Source organism: Protopterus annectens, chromosome 9.part0, assembly GCF_019279795.1.
Source record: "Protopterus annectens isolate FY-2018-M chromosome 9.part0, PAN1.0, whole genome shotgun sequence".
NCBI lineage: Eukaryota > Metazoa > Chordata > Ceratodontiformes > Protopteridae > Protopterus > Protopterus annectens.
Window position 1 is genome coordinate 953202438 of NC_056743.1, and position 14410 is coordinate 953216847.

General features: G+C 43.0%; 1 protein-coding gene across 1 annotated transcript in view; it reads right to left on the reverse strand.

The window, feature by feature from the left end:
- CCHR9.PART0H9orf64 (chromosome chr9.part0 C9orf64 homolog) overlaps positions 1-14410 on the reverse strand; it is a 258953-nt gene that overhangs the window by 179324 nt on the left and 65219 nt on the right. The gene's annotated exons all lie outside the window — the stretch shown is intronic.

The window sequence follows — 14410 nt, forward strand, 5'->3', positions numbered from 1 at the left end:
CTGAAGTCTCAGGTGGGCTGCAACCACTGCCATGATTTTGGTGAACACCCTGGGGGCTGAGGTGAGGCCGAACGGAAGAACCCTGAACTGATAATGACTGGCCCCCAGCCAGAAGCAGAGGAACCTTCTGGATTGTCTGTCCATCAAAATGTGGTAGTACGCATCCTTGAGGTCTATAGAGCACATCCAGTCGTTCTCCCGCAGAAGGGGGAGACTTGATTGGAGGGTGACCATCCGCAATTTTTCCTTGGGAATGAAAAGGTTCAGAGCGGAAAGGTCTAAGATGGGTCTTAGGTCCCCCGTTTTCTTTGGCACCAAAAAGAACCTGGAGTAATAACCCAATCCGGACTGATCTGGGGGGACGGGCTGGATGGCTCTTTTTCTTAGCAACTTCGACACCTCTGAAGCCGCTGCCTCCCTCTGATCGGGTGGTACATCGGGGAAGCGTCTGGTCTTGGGGGGAAGGTTTATGAAGGGGATGGAATAACCTCTGGATATGATACAGAGCACCCATCGATCTGTTGTAAGGTACTCACAATTTGACAGGTGCTCTGTCAACCGCCCCCCGACTGCCTCCAGAGAGGGACAGTCGGGCAAGCCCTCAGGGCTGTTGCGCGGGTCTGTCAGAGAAAGGTTCTCTAGACCCGAAGTTACGCGGCCCCCCTCTGCCTCTGGGCCGGCGCCCACCTTGTCCTCCTCTGCCTCTAGAGGATGAGGAGTCCGAAGCTGGATGGGATTGCTGAGACTTGCGGACCACAGCTTTTGTCCCCTCTGATTCCTGGAGAAGGATCATTGGGGATTAGAGAAGCAGACTCCGACGGCAGACAGCGTCTTCCTGTCCTTTTTGCTTTGGACTAGCGTATCGCAAACGGTCTTGCCGAAAAGCAAAGATCCGTCAAAGGGTGCATTCGTGAAGGACGCCTTGAAGGGATCCGCGAAGTCGCAAAGACGGAGCTAGGCGTGACGTCGCAAGACGACCCCAGCTCCGCTGGCCCTAGCGGCTCCCTCCATTACATGGGAGAGAAGCCGCATGGACGTGTTAGAAATGGATTTTTAGAGTGGCCATTCGAGTCGAAAAAACATTCTTGTCTCCGACTGACATGGACTCCGGGGGGGCTGCAGCGTATTCCTTGATCAAGTCTCGCTGTAGCCTGATGGTATGTGCCATATAGTTCAGCGCCCTTATCGAAAAGGTCGCTGAAGCAAACATTCGCTTCCCAATGCCTTCCAGTGCTCGAGATTCCTTATCTGGCGGGTGGACCGAAGAACTCTCCTGTGCAAGTTCATTCTTGGTGGCAACCACCACCAACATGGCATCAACGGGAGATCCCTTGGCCCAAGACTGCCTATCTGTAGGGGGGCTAAGGACTTTATCAGGACGCCTAGGAATTGGCTCCACGGTGTCGGGCTCCTTCCACGCCCTGGTAGTAATTAAGTCTACCAGGGGGTCAGCCGGAGGGGACACCCAGGAGGTAGATGGGCCTGCCTCAAATGCCTCCAGGAACACGGATTCATCCACGGAAGGTTTTTGTGCAGACCACCCCCCTCTAATACGCAACATTTCCATGATGTCTCCGAAGGAGACTTCCTCGGGGAACCTTCCCTTTCATCTAAATCTGTGTCGGTGGTAACGGACTCAGGGGAGTCCAGTTGCCTCCTTTTACACCTACGTTTCCGAGGGACCTCCTCTGTGGGGCTATCCGAAGAGGGCTCGTCCACGGGTTCTTGTTCCTCCAATGGAACTAGCTGGAGGGCTTGAGCAGGCTGTCCCGATGGTCGGATGACGGAGGATAGACCCTCATGCAGTGGGGGGTACGGGAGGATCCGAAGCCCCGACCGGGGACTTGGAGGACCTCGACAGTACCCTCTCCACTACCTCAAAAGCCGAAGGAGAACTACTCTCGCCAGGCTCCGAAAGCATTCTCCTTGGCTCCGAGGTAAGGATCGGGGTCGAGGCCGATGTAGTCAGCGCCGAGAGAGAGGTGCGCTCTGAACCCAGCGGCGCCAAAGACACACCAACTCCCCCGGATCCGACACTCAGCCCTCGGCCCCGAGAACTCTGATCCGACAGGCTCAAGGGTATAGTCGGCGCCGAAGAGACCAGCGTTATCGGCGCCGACAATTCCCCGGTTCCGAAAGGGCCCGGATCCAATGACTCCGAGACCCGAAAACGAGTCGGAGAAGGAGTGATCGGAGCAAAAATGGGGGCCGCACTCCCACCCAGAGGGGGGGAGGAGGCAAGAGCACCCCCATCTGCATTTGGGTCTGTATGAATCGACGCATCATCCAATCCATGTCCGCTTCGGTGAGGCTTCTGGTTGATCTAGAAGAAGTCTTCGAGGCAGGCCGGGACGGCCACCTCGACGACCTTGAGGGAGACTGGCCCTCCTCCTCAGGCTCCGGCGAAAAGCTGGGCGAATGGAGCCGAGAGGGGGAGGATCCGGGGACCCTCGAGGCAGACTTATCCAATTTAGATGGCGGGGCTGAGGGTTGAGGGCTGAGGCCTTTTATGGGACTTATGTCCCTCCTTATCCTTGTGCCTCTTCTCTCTGGTGGAAGAGGCACCAGCATCACTCAAGCTCGAACCCAAAGAGGGAGGCTGAGTCCCAGGCTGAGCAAGGGGCACAGAAGGCACCGGGGCTGCCAAGGCAGCCTGTGCCTGAGAGGGAGAGGAAGAAGAAGCCGATTCCTGGGGCAGCTTGCCCGCCAGGATCAGCTTATTCTTCCTATCCCTAAGCGCCTGGGGGTTAAAGGCCGCACAAATTTGGCAGGCCACAGACAAATGGGCCACCCCCAGGCATAAAACGCACTGAGTGTGGCCATCAGCTGGTGAAAACTTATGGCCACACTCAGTACACTTCGAAAAAACGGCTTTGGGCCCTTCAGCCATTTTGACTCACTCACACCCAAACACTAAGGGGGGAGGGGTGTTGCACAGAGGAAAAAAGGCTAGCTACAAGAAAAAAAAAAATAACTACAAACTCGTAATAAAACTCAGGGGCACTACACACATGTACACTAACTATAATTTTACAAAAAATGCTAGAGAAAAAGGAATTTCAACAAGTTAACGATCTCACCATGCCAGGAGCTCTTCAAAAGATAGCTACTTCAGCCGCAGCAAAAAAACGATCTGAGGTAATACAGCAGGTAGCAGGGGGTTATGGGTAGGGGGGAGGAGCTAGGAGCTCAGATCTTGTAGCTTGGAAAGCTGCCGGCTCGGATCTGAAGTTGGATCCGATACCCACAGGTTGCAGAGTAAATGAAGTAACTACTTCAGATTACTGCAGTTAACTGAATTCGATATATAACAACTAAAAAAAAGAAAACGAATTTCAGATACGTTCACTTTTTTAATAAAAACCAAGTAAAATATACACAACGCAAAGCTTTTAGGTTTCCCCTTCTTCAGTGCATAAAACATCTACTTCTCTGTATACAAATTTTATATAATAGACATAAGACACAGCCAACCAATTACTACTATTGTTAAATAATGCAATTATCTAATTTAGTGCAATGTCATTTGTTTTTTCTGCAGAACAGGTTTTACACTCCCTGTCCCATTCAAACCTGGATATATATCAGCATTTAATTCATGTATCCAGAATAATTCCAAATTTTCTAATGTATTAGTAATATCTCCCCCCCCCCCTCAGTTTTATGTATAATTTTGATCACTCTAAACTTAAAAATATGTGTTTCATTCCCTTTTAATATATTTTTGCTAATGCATTTATTTCCACTCCCCTTCTTATTTCCAAGTTATGCTCTATAATCCACATTCTTTAAGCTTCCAACTACTTTTACCTATATAAAAAACTGAACATTGCATACATGTAGCTAAATAAATTATTAGTCATACAATTTGCATAAATATCAAAAGTATATTTTTTATTATTAATAGGGTATATAAAATCTACTTTATTAATTATATCTTTACAACAGCTACAACCTAAGCAAGAATATGCGCCTTTTCTGTTAGAACCCTTATGCTTTTCATTTACCAGATCTTTATAGCATAATCTACTCTTTAAATTTCTCTCATTTTTATATGCAAAAGTCGTATATGGGGTTAAAATTCCTCTCAACTCTGGCATTCTTAATAATATGCTCCAATTTTTTCTAATAATTATTTCTCTCTCATTTCTCCTTACGGGATCATTCTTATGACCATAAAATGGAGCTGTCTTTCCTGTTCTCTCTTTTAATACATCCTCCATTATACTATAAACCATCCTTGAAGGATAGCCTCTCTCAATAAATTCAAGTGCCATTTCCCTCATTTGTTCTAAATTAATTCTATCAGATGTATTCAATCTACATACTCTACAGAACTGGCTTTTTAATATGCCCCTAAATACATGTGGGACGTGCGTACTTCTTTTTATGTGTATATCTGTTGGCTTGTACTTCTTTTTTGTACACACTGGTTACGATATCATTCTCTCCCTTCTCTAAACTAATATCTAGAGAAGTAATCTTTTGGGAAGAACATTTCCAAGTAAAATTTAAGAAACTAGTTGTTCTCCCCAAATAGTCTATAAACTCCTTCAAGCTATTTTCATCATCTTTCCATAATAAAAAGCAATCATCTACAAATCTCTTGTAAAAGACAATTTTGGTGTCAGCAAAGCCTTTGTTTATATATATATATATATATATATATGTATATATATATATATATATATATATATATATATATTGTTGTGTCTTTTGGCTTTTCCCAGTTAGGGGTCACCCCAGCGGAACTCCTGTCCGCTAATGATTGGTAGTTGATTTTTACATGCCGAGTTACCAGCCCTGACGCACAACCTTCAACAAAGGTACGCCCATTCACGCATGTCTCCACGCAGAAGACGCTCTAGCTGAGAATCAAACCGGACAGCGTCTTACTGTGAGGTGACAACGCTACCGCAGCACCACCACCACGGTACCGCAGCACAAAGTATATATATATATATATATATATACACTTTTTTTCCCATTGGCTAAATTAGAGTATGTGTTAGCCATGGGTGTCCCCATGTCAACACCAGATGTCTGCAAATAAGGTTTCCCACTGAATATAAATATATTATTAGTTAGTATAATCTGAATAATATGACATATATTTTCAATATTATTGTATGTTAAATCAATCGTCATATTTAAAAATTCACGAATCGCTTCTACACCATAATTGTTGGGGATCACTGTAAATAAGAACTGATGTCTAAGTATACAAATAAACAGTTCCTTGTATGTATTAAACCATTCATATAACTTATGAAGAAAATCAACAGCATCTTTAATATAACTATTACAAGTTAATAAATATTTAAAGTCTCTTGTATATATATTGAGTGGTTCCATTATCCATCCTCTCCCTGAGACAATAAGTCTGAGGGGAGGATTGGATAAACACTTATGTGTTTTAGGAAGACCATATAAATGGGATGGTAGAACAGGATACTGTAAAAAAAAAATTAAATAATTCTAAAGAAATATCATTCTTTAATTGCATGTTATATATTAACATATTAAATGTTAGAAATATGTTGCTTTACACGTCCAAAATCTATTTTAAGAAACACATTCTCATCACTTAGGAAATTCAACATTCGTTCTATACAGTCTTCTCTATGGAATAAGACCATTAGCCCTCCCTTGTCCACTTGTTTAATTATTATATTATAATCATGTTCAAGATTTCTCAGAGCTGTATGTTCATCGTAGGTTAAATAAAAAAAAAAATCTGCCTATGAACATCTAGGGAGTGCAGGCAATACTCTCTCTTGTTAGAATGATTAGGAAAAAATACTGGGAGGTCAATAGACTGGTTGATAGACCGCTCTGACACCACATTCGGTAAGAAGGAGGAATTAGTTCTTCGTGAGACTCTAGCCTTATGGAAAATAAGGAAGGGACATTTGATGCATAAGGTTCTGACAGACGTCTGGCTGATGTGATAGCAACCAGAAACAAGGTTTTCCAAGAGAGGTACTTTAAGTCACATGAAGATGCAGGTTCAAAGGGGGTTGCTGTTAGGGCTTGCAGAACCAAAGCCAGGTCCCAAGGTTGTACTGGTTATCAAAAGAGAGGTTTTAAGTGAAAAATGTCCTTCAGGAAAGTCTTATAGAGTCTGTGTGACATGAGTGAAGTCCTGGAAGCCAATGTGGAAATTAGAAATGGCAGCTAAATGAACAAGAACAGTAGAGGCTGATACCCCAGATTGAAAGAGATCTGATAAATAATCTAATACCACCGAAACCGGGGCTGAAAAGGGGTCCACTTGTTTGTTCGATGCCCATAAGGTAAATCTTTTCCATTTGCTGAGACAGATTAGCTGGTGGATGATTTATGAGATGCAATAAGAATACTGCGCACCGGGAAGAAGAGGTTATCCGGCCTGGCAATCATTGGAAGTGGAGAAACCAAGCTGCCAGATTCAGGTTTATTAGATTGGGGTGGGTCAGACCCTGCGGATGGGGGCTCAACCTCGGAGTTGGATTGAGAATCCATAGTCGATCTAGCAGGTGAGGCCAAAGGAAGGGGAACCAAACTTGTTGAGGTCAATATGGTGCAATGAGGATTTCCTTGCTCTTCAACTGCTGTGCTTTCTTCAAAAATTGGGGAATGAGGGGTAGGGAAGGGTAAAGATAAAGCAGACCCAAGGGCCAAGCGTGGACTAGAGCGTCTCTTGGTGACTGTCCCCGTGGGGGTCTCAGGACAACGTAGTTGCTGCACTTGTAGTTGACTGGAGAGGCAAGTTAGATCACAGCAAGGATGGCCCCAGCAGTTGAAAATTTTTGCCGCTATCACAGGATTGAGGGACTACTCCTGAGGTTGTAGAATGCACCTGCTCAATTTATCCACTATCAAGTTGGAGCTCCCGGGAATGTGCGTTGCAATCAGAAATCGGTTGGAAGCTATCACCCATTGCCATATTCTCAAAGGCCTCTCGGCATAACGGGTAAAATCTGGTGACCCCTTGCTTGTTGATGTACCAGACTGCTGACATGTTGTCTGATTGGATTGCAATAGTCCCTGACGGAAGGATCGAGTGAAATGCTTGCAAAGCTAGTAGCACCGCCCTCAGTTCCAGGACATTGATATGCAAATGAGCCTCTGTCTCCGACCAGGTGCCTTGAACCAAGTATCCCTGACATAGCCCCCCCACCCCATCAGGGAGGTGTCAGTGGTCACAGTGGCTTTTGGCTGATGGGGGCCGAAGGGACGAGACCATTGTTGGGAATTTTGAGACGTCCACCAGAGCAAGTCTTGCTTGCATCTCTGAGTTACACTTATCTGAAAAGACAAAGGATGTTGTAGAGGGTACCACTGAGTGAGAAGTATCCACTGAAGAAGTCCCATGTGGAACCTGGCCAGGGGAATGATGGTGATCGAAGCTGCCATCGACCCCAAGAGTTGGGAGTACGGACCAAGCAGAAAATTTGTGGTGACAGATTAGCGGTTAAACCTGTTGTCTTACTCTTTGAAGTCTGTGATCCGGAAGAGATGCTGTGCAATTTCTCATGTCCAACAGAACTCTGATGAATTCTAAAGACTGTGCTGGGGTTGTGTTGGACTTCTCTCGGTTTATAGTGATTCCCAGGTGCTGAGCTGTGAGAAGAGTGTAATCCAGGGCTTCCTTCAGTAGACGCTTATTGGGGTCAGTAAGGAGTCAGTCATCTAGGTATGGAAACTCCTGGAATCCTTGAAGTGTCAGGTGAGCGATAACCACTGTCATGCATTTGGTGAACACTCTGGTGGCTGTAGAGAGACTGAAGGAGAGTGCTCAAAATTGGTAGTGACTGGCTCCTATGCGGAAGCGGAGGTATCTTCTTGAGTGTTTGTCCACTTTTATATGGTAATACGCATCTTGAAGATCTATAGAGCACATCCAATTGTCTTCTTCCAAAAGTGGAAGGATAGACTGAACCATGACCATCCGGAATTTCTCTATTTTTACAAATTTTAGTGTGCTGAGATCCAGAATTGGTCTCCAGTCCCCTGTCTTTTTTGGCACTAAAAAGAATTTTGAGTAAAAACTGGATCCTATCTGGTCTGGGGGATCATTTGGATGACTCTTTTTTTGTAGCAGCTTTCGGATTTCGTGTGCAGCTGCTTCCCCCTGATTGGGTGGGATGTCAGGTAAATTTCGGGGTGAAGTCGACAGAGATGGAAGGGAATGCGGTAACCTCTGGATATTATCCGATATACCCAGGAATTGGAGTTATGGTTTGCCAGGCAGTAGGGTACAAGGAAAAATGAGCCCCGACCACTTTCAGAGGTGAGCAGTCGGGCAATGCTTCAGGAGCGCTGATAGGGTTGCCCAGAGAAAGAATCTCTGGAACTCCGGTTTTGCAGGCTTCCCCTGCCCCAAAAGGGGAGTCTTCTATTTGAGTTTCCCCCTCTGCCCTTAGGGGAGAACTTGGCACGTGCATCACAGAAAGAGCCCTGTGATTTTCTGTGCCACATCTTCTCGCTCCTCTGATTTCTGGAGTAGAATCGTTGAGGGGTGGAGTATCGGACACCAACAGCAGACAGGGTCTTACCATCTTGTTTGCACCTTGCCAGCATACCCGTAACCTTTGGGCCAAACAATGAAGCGGCCTTGATGGGGGCATTCATAAAGGAAGCCTTAAAGGAGTCCGCAAAGGCACATCCAGGAATGCCATCTCGTGACTATGCCTGCGCCTGCCGCTCTAGCCGCTCCTTCCGTTGCGTGTCAAATGAGGGACATGGAAAATTGGATATAGATTCCAGGGTCGCTATCTGAGAGGCTACGTTGTCACACACCTCAGAAACAGCTCCTGCCAAGGTTTCAGAGAGTTGGTTGATAAGGTCCCTCTGGAGCCTTGTAAAGTGTGCCAAGTAGTTCAAGGACCTTACTGCAAAGGTCGTTGAAGCAAAGACACGCTTCCCGAGTCTGTCTATCGCCCGCGACTTCTTGTTGGGCAGATGGACAGTCTGGCTCTCTTCTTCCAAGTCTTTCTGGTTGCATCCGCCACCACCACGGCATCTACTAGAAGACCTTTGGACCAATGAGGATGTTCAGCAGGGGGAGATAAAATTTTGTCAGGTCTCCGAGGTATAACTTCCAAAGTGTCAGGAGCCTTGATAGAGATAGTGAAGAATTGAAAACTTTCAATACACTAATAATAGAAAAAATTGAATACTCAGCTGAGAGAGAAGGTTTGACACGGCTGTATAGCAATGCGGCAAACGAGATCCGAGGTAACAGGGAGCAGAGCATTGTGGGTAGGATCTTGGCTCAAGAGTTTTTGGCTAACGTGAGCTTGGTATTAGGCTGGCTCGGTTCCGAGGACGGAACCGATAACCCATCGTAAGGAATGAATGAAGACTGACAATATCAGATCATATATTAGAAGGGAATGAAACACATATTTTTAAGTTTAGAGTGATCAAAATTATACATAAAACTGAGAGAGGAGGAGATAATAATAAATTAGAAAATGTGGAATTATTCTGGATACTTGAATTAAATGCTGATATGTATCCAGGTTTGAATGGGATAGTGAGTGGAAAACCTGTTCTGCAGAAAAAACAAATGACGTTGCACTAAATTAGATAATTGTATTATTTAACAATAGTAGTAATTGGTTGGCTGTGTCTTATGTCTATTATATAAAATTTGTATGCAGAGAAGTAGATGTTTTATGCACTGAAGAAGGGAAAACCCGAAACCTTTGCATTGTGTATATTTTACTTGTTTTTTATTAAAAAAATGAATGTATCTGAAATTCTGAAATTATCCCAACAAAGGTTATAGCCACAAGAAAGGAGGTTTTCCAGGACAGGAATTTCAACTCTACTGTACCTTCTGACAAAAAGACAGAATAAATTTTCTAAGCATGAAATATAAATCACATGGAAGAATGGGGTAAGAATCTGAGGTTTTAGATGGAAAGTACCTTAAAAGATGGCTTTACAAGGCTTCAGAGAAGCTAGGGAAGTAGGCTTCCTGTGTGGAAGTCAGAAAATACTGTGACATGTACTTTAACTGACGAGAGATTGATAACTGATCAAAAAATGTTAAACAAATGACAGCACCACACCAATGTGGACTGTGAAAGTGTCTCAGCCCAAGAAGATAAATGGACTCATTTATCCCTTTACGTCTTTCTAGTGGCAGGCCTCCGACAGCCCATTAGAATGGACTCTACTATCAAAAAAAGGTGGAGCCCTCTGCTATCTAAACTTCAGGAAGTGGAGTTCTGGATGGCTAGTGAAAAGCAATATTTTGAAAGGAAGAAGTCATAGCTATGGGGAAAGAAGAAGAGTTCATACCAATAACTCTTTGCAAACAAAATACAGACAATAAAATAATGGTGGGGGGGGGGAGCAAAGGCCCAAACATAGGGATGGATTTTTAATATTGCGCTTAAAAATATGAAAGTTGCAAAAATAACAGGATGTGTATTAACATGCATTTTCTGAAGGATATGAATGCTGAAACTCATATATGACTTCAGTACTTAGTGATTTACAAGAAAACCACAGATTGTATGAGTAATGGATCAAACATACGAGTAAAAAATCTGAACATTCTGGGAAAATCTGAACAATTGAGAATTGTGAATATATATGCATAGATCTGGAATCTAAGGACTACACACATATCTGCTGACCTCCCCAGATCCAAACATAGTTTTGAAACATGAAAAGGAAAGCTCAAAGATGACTTCCCTGCTTAGTTCAACAGAAGCATATCACTGTCAAGCAGGAATGGAAACTAAACCAGAAGTAAACAGAAATCAGGCAGCAACTGAATGTGCCAAAAAAACAAAAGAAAGAACATAAAGAAAAGGATCAGATGAGAAGGCAAGAAATGTGGAAAAGGCATAAATATAGTTGCAAGTACAAAAAACATGCATGCTAAACAGTTGCTGCTATAAGGTCAGTTGACCTCTGTATACAAGGGGACTGGCAGAATGGGAGAAATGGAACATGGAAAAAGGCTATGTAGTTGTAGCTGTATCTGTAAAAGAATAGGTTTCTTCTGGGGAAGAATATAGTAGTACAGGTCAAGGAAGGAAAAAAACAAAAAAACAACTTCCTCCTGGGTATTAAATCACTGATGCTGTGAAACGTCTCCTCCTTATTCAGTGATTACAATAAAGGCTCCAGTACAGCCAAGGTTATACGACAGCTGATTGAAAGTGAACAAGAAATAACACTGCCTACTGGAATAGTTTGCAAAACAGTAGCATGACATAACCTGCAGACATAAATTCTGATTCCACAGTGGAAGCTCCAGGGCAATGTGAGGGTTACAACAGCTAGCAGAAGTTGAATGGCAGACAGCAGGCCCTAATGGAAGGGACTACAGAACAGGAATTTAAACAGCCCCTGTTGACACAAAAAACTTGAATAAATGAAAAGTGGCTGAAAATTGTGCTGCATTGCCTGTGTTGTACTTTTTGTCTTATTTTACTGTAACTAATTTGTAGTGAGGAAAAAATACACACGGTCCAGCTCACTTACTGCAATACCTAATAAACGAAGATATTACAAAAAGTAAAGGCCAGAAGCAGTACAATGTATGGGGCTATCTCCATATGTTATTTAAATATAAGCAGGTATCCACAATGTCTGTTGCAGATATCTAACAGGTTTGACGGGCTGGCCACCCAAAGCTAGCACACTTCCATGCATACTGACAGCATATAATACCAGGAAGGTCTTGGCCCGGTTTCATGTACTCTGAGGAATTCAACTAATCATCAGAGTAACCTCAGCCTTCCTCCTTCCTAGAGAGAGGGAGGCTGCCTTCGGCATTCAAATACCTTGGATGAAAAAGCTAGGTTCATCCGCTGATCCTTTAGAAAAGCAATGAAGAAGGGACTGACTGTCTTGAAAAAATTCTGGAGAGTTCAAGAACCTTGCTGGGTCCTCAGTGATGTTTTTTCTAAGCTGGTTTGAAGCAACAAAAATCCACTTGTTATCCACCCATGCATAAACAATTTAGCCACAAGCAAACATATTTTTATTCATATTTTAAGTGTCTCTCTGCAGGGGAGATCTCACACCACATTATCTGGTTAAGCGACTTGCTGAAAATCGCACAGTACACAAATGAACTGAAAAAATTTAATCCAAGGAATACAGAATGAAGCCAGTTAGCAGCTCATAGCCTTAAACTGCACTGCTATACTGCCAAACCTGCCATCACACACACACTCCTCAGAGTCCTGAAAGAAGGAAAGCCACCTGTGAAAAATGAGATGCTACAGGACCCTTAGTCACAGTTCTATATACATCAGAGGTTTAAGACACATGAATGCAAATTCATGCAGACATAACTTTTTACTGCAGCACATGGGTATCAACATTACATCTGGCTTCATGAAAATTGACTCCAGAGTCTAGAAGATGTTAGAAACAAGCCCATTCAAATTTTTGCCTGGAGAGTCAGGGAGGAAACAGACCTCCAATGTGTGACATCACTGAAGCTTGGCACTGGGCCATATGGTGCAAGATTGATGTCCTCCCTGAGCAATTTTTCATCCTAAAAAGACCTGATTTTAAAACAGCAAACCGGTGTGAGAACCATTCTTACTATACAGCATTTAAATGCAGTACTGGAAAAAATATTTATAGGTTCATAGATAAGCATTAAGCTAGCTGCCCTTGTAGGCCATTTTAATCCTAGCCAGTTCCCCCTTTTGTACTAGAATTATCCATCCAGTTTGGTATTCAATTGGCCTTAGCCATCCCATGGTCAATAACTATAAAATACCCCTAATAAGAATAACTGGGATCATACCATAGATAATTTGAGGGGACCCACACATGACATAAAGCATTAAGGAGATGCCTCTGTCCAGTAGTAGTACAGGGAGCGGTCCTGGGGTAAATTTTCTGTTTCTCATCCACAGATCTAAATTGTGCTTGAATGTGAACAGGGGTGAACTTTGTATTATGTGGATGGAGAGTGTGTTCCACAGCAACAGTATCCTCTGTGACATATACCAGCCCCTCAAAACTATTCTGTTGATGTTGCAGAAGAGATTTAGATCTTTAGACAGAGTATTTCTGATGCTATTTGACTTGCTGATATGCAATAAATCTATCAGTATTGGGTGAGGGATGCCTTGTATGCCAAACACAGGTCACCTCTTAACAGTCTGTACCTGCCTACAACTTTCCTACAGACAACTTGAAAACAACTAGAACTGTTGGCAAAGAAAAACAAGGGACTCAGAAATTCAAGGGTATAATTGCTATGGTAATCAAGAAAAGCTCTTTATTTGCAGATGATATTATTTTATACCTGATAAAACCAGAAAAGGACATTTCAGTGTTGTGGAACATTCGGAGACAGTTTCAAGTCTTTTCAGATACAACACTAATGAAGATAAAACAAAGGTGATAGCTGTAAGTTATGTACCCACACACAAAGTGTTTCAGCAATACCCATATTTATGAGGACATGATAAAATGAAGTACTTGGCAGTATGGATTACAAAGGATTCTGATATGGAAGTTGAGGATACGTGGGAAGAGACTAAACAAAAGATAATACAAAAACTGAGAAAATGGAAGCTGTGTTTTATTGGTATGGACAGCAAGATACAAGCAGTGCAATGTTTTAGTTCCTTTAGTTTTATACACAGGTCAGGCATATTTTTATCAACCACAGGAGAAGTTGTAAGGTATTGCATGGTTAACTATAGGAATCAATCAGAGGAGGTTAGAAAGGATTTGGAAGAGAGACTGGATAAGCAATTCACAGGGAAACAATGAGGGGATATATGTATGACCCCCAAATAAGCAAAAATGTCTAGAAGATTTAAGATCTTTGCTTGGAAGTGTTTGCAAAGGTATTTTTATATCCCAAGTAGACTACAAAGAATTCTTCCTCAGGTAGACTGCAAATGTTGAAGGTGTGATGGGGACGAAAGAGGTACTTGGGAACATATTTTTGGGAATGTAATGAGTTGGCAGACTTTAAAAATTCCCTGCAGACTACTCTACCAGAAATACTGGGTGAGGAAATTGGTGTTACTAAAGAAATTATTTTTTTTAACTGTGATACAGAATCAGAATTGCCTAAACATAGTAAGGCCTTGCTGAGTTTAATTCTGGTGGCTGCCAAAAAATCAATTACTAGAAAATGGAAATCAGAGTCAAAACCAACTGTACTAGAAGTACTGAATATAGTAACATAGATAAAACTGGAAGTGGGATATTTAGAAAAGGGGAGGAGCAAATTACACAGAAAAATGGGTATTGTGGGAACAAACCATGCAGAATGCATTAAAGGAGGAATGCGGTTTAGGGGAAGGCAGGAACTGAATGAGCTTTGTAATGTTTGACTGTCAATTACTGAATAGATAAGTGATGTATAATGTTTGCAACTGAAAATATGTCTACAGGTTTTGTTTTCATTTATATAAAT